General features: G+C 39.9%; 1 protein-coding gene across 9 annotated transcripts in view; it reads left to right on the forward strand.

Annotated features, from left to right (window-relative positions):
- The window catches only part of EBF1 (EBF transcription factor 1), a 283,091-nt gene that overhangs the window by 223,299 nt on the left and 47,210 nt on the right, over positions 1-12,582 (forward strand). The gene's annotated exons all lie outside the window — the stretch shown is intronic.

Below are 12,582 nucleotides of genomic sequence, written 5' to 3' on the forward strand. Positions count from 1 at the left end.
GCCGACTCCTCGGCTACTTGTTGCCACTGAAATATTTCATAGATGGTAGCTGGGAATTCTGGCTGCCTTGCGGGTACGTACGTACCTAACTCATCCTCCCTGTGCTTCTCATGGGGTACAGCAGGTTTTGATTTCTGCCTGGAACTGTGTGCTGGATTTACTGTGTGTTGTTGAAAAATGGCCAAGCTGTGGGCTAGACTTCAGAAGTGCCCATGCACATAGCGCGCTGACTCCAGCGAGGAAGCCGGAATGGGAATTTAGTGCATGGCTGCCTGAGGCACGCTCGTGCACAGCACTACCTGCAAAATAGCCTCCTTAAGATGTGCTTAATCCTTTGAGGTGCTTGTTAGTGAGGGTTCATTTTGCTGAGGCATTTTGTTACACAAGTGAATGCTGTACAGCTGGCTCAAACTGGAGTGTGGTGTGCAGCCATCATTCCCCGGAGGTAGGACTTGGGCAGCCTCACTTGCTTTGCGCTTGTACTAGCATCCCTAACAGCCAGTAATGCTTATCTAGCCTGGTTAAAGCTCGCCGACAGCAATGACTACAGAGTAGATGTGCCCCAATATAGCTCATGTCTACAGATTCAGACTTTTTTTTGTTAATATATAGATAAAAGGAAAATCTTGTACTTGCAGCCTTTCATCTCAGTGGATGCAAGAGCAATTTATTGCATAGAGTGTGAAGCTCTTTGTACTTTTCTGCTACCTTGCAAGAACTCACACAGTCTCTTTCACTTAGTTATGAAGATATCAAGTGCATAACTGATGTGGTCTGCCATGGTGTCTAGATAGAGATGCTGGAAACAGTTTTCCCGGTATGACTAGGCTCAATCCTGGTAGCTTCTTGGGCTTGCCCAAAATGTTATCTCCTGGTGCAGGTTGCAGTGTTCATTGTTATTTTATTTAAAGTCAGTTTGAGTGTTTCTGTATGTAACATATTGCAGTCTGCAGTGCAGACATGGTCTTGCAGGCTGCAGAACGCTGTATTGCTAGCACCACAAGAGCCAACAGAGAGAAAGAAGCAACTCAGAAAGGAAGGGAATTGTAACCACGATGTTTTAAATTATCTGAGACATTTGGCAGTAGTGCACATTTATTTAATGATAATGGCTGACTAACGTGTCAAAGTAGAATTTCCTTTAAGATTCAATCTGCACAAAAGTTTCAACAATCTCAACAAACTTCCCAAGAACCTTCTGGCAGGTCTTGATCATCACACATTGCTGATGTCGCTAAGGAAAGAACATTGTGTTGTTAATGCTACTGCATTTTTTTAAAACAAAATTCTCCAACTTCCCCCTCCCCCCCAAAAAAAATATCTCGAGCCCAACAGAAATATCTCAAGCACAATTGTTTGAGGTCTGTATATAATTATATTACGTTCACTGAAAGGTGTTTTGCTATTGGATCTTGCCATTGGTCTGTTGTGAGCTCTGCAGTTAATTACAGAAGTATAAAACTGTATATTCTTACTTAATGCTGCCAAGCCAAGTGTATGCAGCTCTTTTATTCCTCAAGGTAGGACAGAAATTATTTAATATATTAGTACACAAACATGTTAGCGTGATGTAAATTAGACTGTGGATTTGCAGCAAGTCAACTATTCTGCGTGAACTTCTTTCATTCACATGCTGTGCTTAGACTGCCAAGCACCAGGTAGTTCATGGCAGTTTACACTGTGGGGAGATGTGTGCACCATCCATCCAGTATCACAATAAAGAGCCTGATTTGGGGCAGTTACCCTTGAAGCCCTACAGTCTTGCATCGTTTGCCCTAACGTATTTGCATGACCATGCCTGCTGTTATTTTGTCTTTCAGTCTCTTCTTTAGTTTCCTTCTTATCCCTTCCCTTCCAAATGTGACTTTTTAATCTTTTTCCTGTTGGCATAAATTGTGGTTAACCTCTCTGCATGAAGACTTGTGGACTTGAACTGCTCTTGCATAGCACCAGGTGTCAGCATTGGCGGTTAACAAGAGGAAACCCCGCTGCCAGCAGACAGAGGGTTAATTAAAAAAAAAAGACAAAACCAAGAGAAAACCCATTAAATCGATAAAATTAAATCGATTAAGAATGGTATTTTTTTAAGTCCCCATGGGATAGAAAATGCATGTGGAAATTAAGCTGTTGTAACATTCATCTAGCAAAAATGCATTTGTTAAAACAGAGAGTTGCACCAAACTCTCCATTTTAAGTCTGAAAATTACAGAGCAAACCCTATGATGTCTATGAATAATTGTGAAACTTGCTGTCACTTTTTAGTACTGCAGCATCTTCCAGGGTGGATTTTATTCTTTTTCAGCGTGATAAGTTCTCTTTTTACCTTGTCTGCATAAGGGACAGAAATCCAGTGCACTCTAGCGAGCTCCCTTTGGACCTCCTTGACCGTCTCAGACATCATCTTTGAAGTGGGTGTATCACCATCAGGAAACTCTGTCCTCTGTCTGCAGATGGGCTCTAAATGAGTGTTCAAATATGCACTTGGGTGACTGAAGCTGGGTGAGAAGCATTACAATCTCAGTGACTCTGCATGCTAGGTGCTGTGTAGGAAAGTAACTATAGCCCCAAGTATTACAATCCCATGAGTTTCTGAAATACATGTGCTTATTATCCCCTTTTTGTGGGTTTGTTGTTTTGTGGTGGTTTTTTTTTTCTCCTAACTTATATCCTATCTTTAGGTTTTGGTGGGGTACTTTCCTTAGAAGACTACAACTCATCATATAAAAATACGTAGTTTGTGTGCTCAGGCAGTTCTAGCAGCAAGCTTGTATTTGTAAAAATGAAAGGCAAGATTTTACTGCCAGAAGTCACCATGAATTCATGTTGAAAGGTCACTTCTGCAAGGGAAATTTTTTTCCAAATGGAGTTCTCTGACTTGTTTCACCATTCCAAAAAGAACTCTCCCCAGAGTTGACATGCACATTGTGCACAGCTACTAGAAATAGTTGTTACATTGTTGTTCCTAAAAATAGATCTTCAAGTGGCCATCATACTGAAAAACAATATTTTCTCTACAGCTTTTTAATTTTGAGGTACTTTTTGTTCCCTTAAATCTTGCATTGAAATGTGCATGTCATTTATTTGAAAAGAAGAGAGTGAACCATGCCTGTTTGCCTTAGACTGTATTCTCCCTGGGTGTTTTTGGCAGCTCAGGCTCTGTTATTGATGGAGGGGCTCTCAGGGCAGTGCATGGGTCTGACAGGTCAGGGACAGGAACAAGAATCTGCACTAGGTATCTTTTGGCCTGGAATGAAGAATTTAGTTCAAATTTCCCAAAGACAAGGCCGGTCTGCACATTGTTTCTTCACCAAAACTGTTCATCCTTGCATCGCTTGCAAGTTCTGTTAAAAAGACAAATGAACCTTCTTTAAATTGGAGCCTAAGGGAAAGGATGGAAATGACCCCCTCCCCTCTCCAATTTCCCCCATTAGACCTTTTTCCACAGATGTTCATGCTGATTAGAGCTGGGAAATAAGGGTATTTCTGTGGACCATGAATATTCATTTGTTTTTGGCAATGAATTTCCTTCAGTTTCCCTGTAGTGTTTTGCTCCCTGTGAATGTTTGATCAAGTGAGTGAGCTGAGACAGTCCGTTTTAAGAAAAACTCAAGAGCGTACTATGGGAAGTAAACTTTCCATAGTGTATGTGTCTCTGCCTGAACAAAAGGATGTAAAACTCACTGTTGGGTGTTGAGAAAGCTTGACTTGCAACCAGCAAACACATAGGTGGGGTGGTGCCCTCTCTGAACATAGGCTATAAATGGAGAATTTAACCCAAAAATTTGTAACAGCCCACTCTTTCATGATCTATCTGTAAGGATAAGGTTAATCAGAAAAACTATTTGACAAGTACTTTCAGCTAACAAGTTAATTGGAGTAAAAGATATCTCTGGACAGTTAGTGAGGGGGAGATGTTTGTTCTGAATTATTTGCTGCACTGTAGTGCTGATGCCCAGATCCAAAGAAGTTGCTGGACTTGCTTTTTGAGGGGTCTGCCTAATTAGACCAAATGGATATGAGCAGAAATCTATAGAATTTATAGCAGAAAATCCCAGGGCAGGGTTGGTTTTTTTCCTTTAAAAATTTTTAAAGTGTTATAAAACATTGAATGGAGATTACTGTACCTCCTACTGTTCAATCTTGTAATTCTGCAGTAAACGTGAGGATAGAAATTGTGGCCAGTGTGTAGGGAATAGCCATGCACTGCAGTCCGTGAGCAGCTGGGCCAGGCAGACTATGTCCTGGAATTTGGTAGAATTCCTCCAACTTCAGTGGGAATCTGCATTATCCTTTCAAATTACAACACTGAGGTCCTTGGGATCACCCAAAATTGTCATTATTTTCTGTGTAGCACCTTAATACTTACCCAGCATGTTCTGTGGAATAATGTACACAATTTTACAATAACTATGTAATTAACTCACTTTGCTACTCCCCTCTCCAGGGAAACTCATGCTCCTATTAATGCTATTAGGAAGGTCCTATGCATAGAACAAAGAAAGTGTGCAGCAGATGAGTTAACATGATTTGATTTGCAGATGCTTTAAACACTTAGCAGGAGACAGCTATGGAAGCTAATTAAATCACTCTAAGGTGCACAGGATTATCTGCTTTGTAAGAAACAATTTCAGTGAATTATGGTCACCCTTTAGCTGAGGGGAAGTAAAAAGCGTATTTGTTTGGAATTAAATTTCCCACGCAAAGTGCCCATCAGACCTCTTTTTCCCTGTACTTCTAAAATAGTCTTCTCTTGTAGCTAATATTTTCTAGGAATGTGAATTTTGATTTTGTAAGAGTAGCGCTGCGTCCAACTTTCTTACATAAAAATTTTCCTACTTAGTTATTGATTAGGATCTGCCTTTAAGCAGTGTCTTCAGTAAAAAATCATGTTGGTACATTCACTGCCTCTCAGATACTGCATCTTATTTAGTGTACCGGAATTCCCAGTTTAAAGTAATCACAAAATTTATGGAGAAACGGATAAAAAAGGTTGTAAAATATCGATTTGGGGAAAATAATAACACAACTCATCTATAATAAGAAGAAAAATGAAGCAATAATTCAGGTGTATTGAACGGCTTGCTGCTGGAAGTATTGATCCGATGCTTTAGCGTGCAACATCGCACCTAACATTGCAATGGAAGAACAGCACCGCATTCCCCTGCTCATTATTTCACAGACACTACTGCCTTGTTACACAGGTCCCACAGAGCCTGGGCTGCCAGCAGGGAAAGAGAGGAACCCCCAAAATAGCCACAAACCTGTAATATCTTAATGCCACAGTATCCCACTGTAACAACATGCAGACATTGTGCTCCCATGCTCCTCTTATGACAGTCCTGTAGCTTGGCTTTGCTCAAGTGTTTTTGATCTTACGCTTTTCACCCTATGACATGTATTGCCTGTGTTCCGTGTAAATGGTACCTCTGTACTGTCTCTCTTGATAGCACGTAATCAGAAATGGTGTAATTGAGGAAACATGCTTCCCTTAAATATTGACTTTCAGGATCCACATATAAAAATTCCTACTCTTATTGCAGTGTTTCCTTACTGTGGCAATAAGCAAACATTGAAAAAAGGACAGCAAAGGTCAGTGGAATTTTAAAATAAGTGCCCCGACATTTCCACAGCATTAAACTCCATCATGCAACATTGCATTTCTGTTTATCTGCTGACATCTGCAAAGGTATCACACTTGATTGTTTGGCATAAATAATTTAGCAGCAAAAATTTTATAATGAGGAGAGATAAGATTTACCTATGTTAAAAAAAAATTAAGTAGTAAGAAATTGTGCCAGGTAAAAAGTAGTGAACTCCTGTAACAGGGCAATGTTTTAGCACTTGTGAAGACAAACATGCATCCTGCTCTGTGAGGAAGCTGCTTTGCACTTGCCTGCAAACTTCCTGCGTCCCCCATGACATTACCTAGAAATATGAGCCAGACCAGATGAGCAAGTTCTGAACAGATCAGGCCGCCTGCAAATTTTGGCTAACATTGATCTGCAGGATTTGCACTGGATCCTCAGCATTGTTGGGCTTGCGAGTTTGGCCCTTTTTTCCCCTTTAATCCATACAGGGGAGGCGGGGGAGAGTGAAAGACACTTCTGATCAAGGAACGGGGCGAAGGGAGGAAAAATGAAAGGAGGAAAATAATCTATGGCCAATGAGGAGGCCAAAGAAAATTGCTTTCTTTAAACTGCCAGGCCCTTCAGTAAGGCTCTTGAACTGTTGATGCTGAAGCGAGCGCAGGCTGCGATGGCCACAGCATCTCCCCGTGTGCTGCTTTCCCAGGCACAGGTTCTCCCTCCATCGGCGCGTGTTTCCCTGGGCAAGGGGGGCTGAGAACTGTGTGCTGGGCACAGCCCTGGCAGGTTTAAGATCCCTTTTGGTTGCATGCTTGCAGGTCTGTGCGGGCTCAGGAAGCAGAAAACGTGCAATTGTTTTCGTAACCTAAATAACATTTCTAGTTTAGAAACCCCAGGGGCAAAATCATTGTCAAGCTGGCAGGTTGAGGTGGCATGATGATAAATGACTGAGGTGTGTGTTCCGACTCTGCGGGGACGCGTGGGGTGAAGAAAACCCTCTTCTCCTGCACTCTTTGCATCTACAGTCAGGAAGGGACAACTGCAATCTGACAAAAATTCTGACAAAACAACTCTTGCCTCTGGAAAAGAGGTAGGACTGTGCCTTTCTGCTCGCTGAGAGAATTATTTTCTTGTGGGTCAAGGTGTTTGTGGTGTAGCATCTTTTTAAGGCACTGGCAATGTTTGTGGGTTTTTTCTGCCTTTGGTGATTACAGTGATAGGACAGACAAGAAATGTGTGTTATGGCTAACCCAGGAAACAGTTATAGCATGGGGTGTCAGCAGAGCAGTTAAGCAGTTTCTCACACGTGTGTTTTTTTTAGAAAACAGTTTGAGACATTGTTGTTGGCCTATAAAAGTTTTCTTACAAAAAAATTTCCTAGGGATTTGTGTAATAAAGTCTGAAGCTGCATGAAAGTCATCATAGATATTTTCTCAAATTTCCTAATAACTTTTATTCCTTTAGATTTCACAAATTTTGTAATTTTATATTTTAGGGAAGATTTTTCTATTTTTCCCAAAGTACAGTGCCAGAATTTTTTTCAGGGAAATTGATTTTCACACATATGCTCTCGTAATAAAAATTTCTTTTGCACTAAAATTTGTTAAAAAAGCATCCCTTTTGTTTATTTAGTACTTCTTTCCAGAAGCTCTGCACACTTTTAAATATTTGAATGAAAACGGATAAAGGCTCCATATTTTCATACTAGTTAATTTTCGCTATTATTTTCATTAAAAGCAACTCAAATCAATTGGTATCCTTTAAGTGTCAAGAGCATCCTTATTTAGAAGCAGCTAAACAACCTGGTGAAAGTCAAGGAAACTCTTTAGGATACTTAAGTCCTCCATTAAATTAGGAATGTAATTGTCAACCTTTGCAAAATTTTGTGGGATTATTCTAAGAATTGTGATACCTGCAGTCCTTACAGTAAGTCTTCACTGCCTGACTAAAAGCATCTTGTATTTTGATCTCCAGCATCCCATTTCATAGCCATGCTGACCAATTGTGGGGTTTTTTGGGGTTTTTTTGCTGCTCTTACCTACTCTAGGGAATCTTCTACCTCCTTTAAAACATCAGTTGGACCATTGTTGCTGATGGAAAGCTGGGTAGCCTTTCATATGATTTAAGATCCTAATATATGTATTGTCATTATAGGTATGGGTACAGTAGGTAAAGGCACACACTGATTTGAGTCCCACATACTTCTTGGGCAAAATAAATACTGACTGTCATCTGTTGGCTTTCATTTCTGCACGCACTTTGTTAGTAAGTAATTATCCAAGCCTTTTTAATATGGTCTGAATAGGGCTGCTTTGCATGGCAATTGGGCAGTTGCTGGTACCTTCTGAGAGAGCAAGATGGTTATGGACGCAGCATTTTCTTATTAGAAGATTTGCTGTAACGTGTGTGCAGCTTAATTTCTTTTAAGCACTATTCTGGTAAAACAGAGGGGAGAAAGGCTAGAGCAATTTTATTACCTTATCAAATTGCTCAGAGCTTATTCAGGTAAAGAATTGCTTGGTGCTTTTCTTAGTACATTGTACAGTTGCTTTTTTTTTTTTTTTTTTCAGTCATCTTTTTTACATTTTGCATTTTGTTATTCTGATGATGCTGAAAGACAAAGAAACAACTTCTCTCCGTAATTCACTCCAAAGAACGTACCACCTCTTTCTGTTTTCTTGTTGAAACCAAATTGTGTGCAATTTGTAGGAAATTGAAACCACATTTTTCACTTAACTTTCCAAAATTAAAATTTATGAGAAAAAAGAAGCAATAAAGCAGTTACAATCTGGTCATCCGTAATTATCTCTGTGGTTGGAGTAGTTCCACATTTAAAGAAAATGACACCAAAAGTTCATCAAGCTTGTGTCACTATCAAAAATTTCACTTCTCTTTTATTATTTCAGACCACAAGAACTGCTGAAACCAGTATTGCACACTTGGAAACTGTCTTGGTGAAAAAAGAATTGGGTGATCTATAAAAACAAAGCTTTTCTTCTAACAGAGAAACACAGAACAGTATTTATCTTCCTTAATCATTTGGTTTAGAATATCAGTGTTAAAATAAATCTAACAAATTATGCTCTTTAAGCTGATTTAATGGAATTCGTTGCGAAAAATCTGGATTTTCTTCTAGATCTATTTCTGTGTATGCGTTTCACATTATTCTTTTTCTTTTGCTGTTGCGTTTCCCCTATACTGCATTGCTTGCTATCCAAGAACAATGGAAATGACAGTCCAGCACCAGGAATCTCGACTGCTGCAGCTCTAGAATGTTAGTAGCACCTGCTTTAGTTTTCTCATTTTGCCTTTTTTGCCTCTGAATTAAAATCAAGCCAAATGATGGATGCCCATTACAATCAATTGTTTCAGACAAGCCACCAAAAGTATTGTAGGATTCATTTACATTTAATCAAATTACACTTTATTTGCAATTCAGGGAAATGAGAACTCTGCAGTAAATCAAATATTTCCTCTCCAAGGGCCCCATTCAGCAGAAAATATCCACAGTCTTCCAAACTGGTGCCTCAATGTATGTAGCAAATCTTCCAGCGGGAGGAGAGCTTGTGCCAAAAAACCATCTATCGCCGTGTCTTTTCAACATTTTCCAGGGTTGTGGACACCTAAATATTTTCCAGTACAAATGCAGACCTTTGAACAATGAATTGTGCAATGACTTTAAGCCTGCTGACAATAGACTTGCATCTTTCTCAGTTCCCTTTCATGGACCACCAAGAAAAGGTTGTGGGACTTCTGAGGTCCTGGAGGTTTGTACTTTGCAAGTTGAAAAATACTGATCTTTCCTTTGTAGATCCTGTTATTTTAATGGGAAATTAGTGACAGTCACTAAATGTCTTTTTCTCTGGGATGTTACATGTTTCCAAAAGATTTCGTAAGGGCTGGGAATAAATTAAAAGTAAAAATACAATAAAAAATACAATAGAATAAGTTTTACTTGAAGGCAATAGTACTCATTTTTACTCATTAGTGTCTTAAGGAGAAGTTAGAAAACTTTTTTTGCTTTGGAATGGGAGATAATCATTGACTCAAAGCTCCTTTCCTATGCAGTTGGCTACTGAAAAGTTGTGCCCAACAGGTAACTCTTTTATCCTTGCCCATCACAGCACAGAGTAACGAATTTTAAATCTTGTCCCTTGTGATTGTTCACATATTTAGCCAGCTAAAACTTGATTGATAGCAGGTTCTTGATACCACCTGATGCTGCTAGTGACCACTTACCAGACACTGCAAACTGCAGAGCCACAGTACTGGTGGGAAGTAGCTTGTCATCCAATTGCAGAAAACTTTTTTTATAGTCTCAGGCTTCTTGTTTGATTTTGACTCTGTTACTTAACAGGCAGAATTTTAATTATATTTAGAGTCCTGAAAGTTCATTTAGGTGCCTGCTGGGATTTTTAAATAGGCATAGGTACCTAAATTTTATAGCTTCGTGGCTGTTTGTTGCCCAGATGCCAAGTAATGTGTAAAGAGCTCTTATGCTAAGTCAAGAAACCACTGCACAGGTACCTGACAAAGAAGGTTACTTTACTCTTGCTATTGAAAATACATCTTCATTGCTGGTGAAATACCCTGAAACTTAAGGGCCCCACAGCCATAACCTGATTGAAATACCGAGCTTTTAATGCTGAAAGAAAAAACATCTTCCCAAATCATGTAATGTGTTCTTTAATCCAGTGGGATTGAAGAGCCTAACCAATAATAAATAGTGATTTGCATGCTTAGCAGTTAAACGTAATAAAAATCAACCCTGAGCACTTTTTCAAGAATACTTGAAACTGAATTCTGCCATCTGATACTTACACCAAACTTTGGTGGGTCAGTGTCCATCATACACGATTAGCTGAAGTAAGATGAATACTGCCTGTAGAATAATATGGTATTTCACAGTATAACAAGCTTTAAAACAGAGCTGGATTAGTCCCATCTCTCCCTTTCCAATAACTTAATTTCTGTATATTTGAATGTTGAGGAAAAAAGTATTTTTTCCTAGTTTTGTTCTAGGTGTGCAGGAGGTGCTGTATTTAGTTTCCTTTTATATGCGTTTCAGTACATGGTTTAGTTTATAGTTGTGATAAACTACTGAAACAGTAGGTTTTGAAGGGGACTTGGTCTGTCATGCTGCTGGTGTGGGCAAATTGCAGAAGGAAAAGGAACAAAGGGGAATGACAGGTCTGAGTTGTCTTGAGTAGAGCAGGAGAATCCTGTGGGAATTTTTTTGCCTCTTTTCTTTTGCTCATTCACTTTTGTTTTGTGCAACAAGCAAAGTTTGGAAGAAAGAAGTGACATTATATTTCCCTTTGCTATTTGGAGAAAGCATCTACTGGTTTGCCAGTCCTAGTCTTAAATATTAATGCTGTGGCTTTCCCAGCTTTGGCTATGATGAGCTCAGCTGCATCTGCTCCAGCAATAATCTGCCACTTGCTACAGGCTGGAGGAAGGATTGTCCCCTTTCTGAGCCTCTGTATGCACAGATATACAGCATATGCAAAATTAGCTGCTAGGAGATGCAGATAACACATTTTCAGCCACACAACACACACACATACATATAGATAATGTTTTTATATGGCTTCATTTAAGAGAAGATTCTTAGATCTTTGTTACCTAAAGATGTAAAAATAGCACATTTTTTGATACAATCAATTATGCAAGCATGTTAGTGTTTAATATGACATGGTATCTTGTCAGTGTCCATTTTTTACTCAATCAGCTGCAATTTAGATTTATTTTGAACAATTACCTTTGCCACTGAACGTGTGTCATCCGCTCAGTTAGGGAAGAGACCACACAGAATGTAAAACTCAATGCCAACAAAGTAAACTCCACTGGTGGGAATCTCCTTTCTTGAGAGACATCCAAGGGGTGGTCCATGCCCCCCTGGCTGTCCCCAGACTCTGCAAGTATAGGCACTAGCCCAGCAACACACGAGGGCTGCCAGGCATCTTCAGTCTTCTCAGTGCAAAACCAAAGCAATTTGCCCCGAAGCCCAAGCTGCTGAACATCTTTGCAAGTTCTCCCCTGCACGGAGCCAGTTTCTGGTAACCTTTGTGCCTGCTTCGCACAGCAGCTAAATGTGTTATTGGCCAAAGGACGAGTAGCTCCTCTTTTAAGTGTGCAGTGCCTGAGGGGTGGTGCAGGAGGCCAGTCCTTCCCACCTCTGTTCCTGTGTCCTCCTTGGTGAGCTGAGATGTTCTTACAGCAAGTGGTTAGATACCAAGATGGTGGGCTTGGCATGCACGGGGTTGTGGGGGAGGAAGAAAAAGCTTCGCTCTTGCATTGCGTATACACAGGACAGGAGAACAGAAAGCAGAGATGCCCCAGGCCGCTTGTGATGGAGCTGGTTTGGAGCAGGAGCAGCAGCATCAGTGCATGGCTCTGCGCAGACTAATTAACTCTGGCAGCCAGGTGCTTAATACTTTGCACACTCAGGGCCTTAGTGAGTCTGTCTGTTTAAGCGCATTCTTGCATACTGCTGATGGACCCAGAAGTGTATTTATATATATTGCTTACTGCCTGGAAAGCTACAAATCAGTTGCTGATAAATATGCCACTTCCAGCAAGATTAATGTTAAATTCCTCCTTTTAGACCGGCAATTTGCAAATTGCTAAATTAGATTTTAACATTTGAATACCCTTTTTTCATGTCACGCTTGCAGCATCTTTGTTTTTATCACCTGATGATACTGTTTGTGTCAGTATTGAACTTTGAGACATACTAATATGATACACATATATTTTGGTGGCAATTTTTTACGATGACAACAGTTCTCATTAAATCTACTAGAAACAGATTTGTACAGAATAATGTAATCTGTTACAGTGGGGTTTGGTTTTTGTTTTGGGTTGCATGGAAGGAAGGTATTTGTTTTACACAAGAGAAAATGGGCAATACCATGCTACTCTGAAGGTATTTTATTGATAGCTTCAGAGCTGGGATCTGAATTTTCCTACAGGCTGCCAATGATGCCTAGAAAAT

The sequence above is a fragment of the Falco cherrug genome, chromosome 8 (assembly GCF_023634085.1).
Source record: "Falco cherrug isolate bFalChe1 chromosome 8, bFalChe1.pri, whole genome shotgun sequence".
In the NCBI taxonomy this organism is placed as follows: Eukaryota; Metazoa; Chordata; class Aves; order Falconiformes; family Falconidae; genus Falco; species Falco cherrug.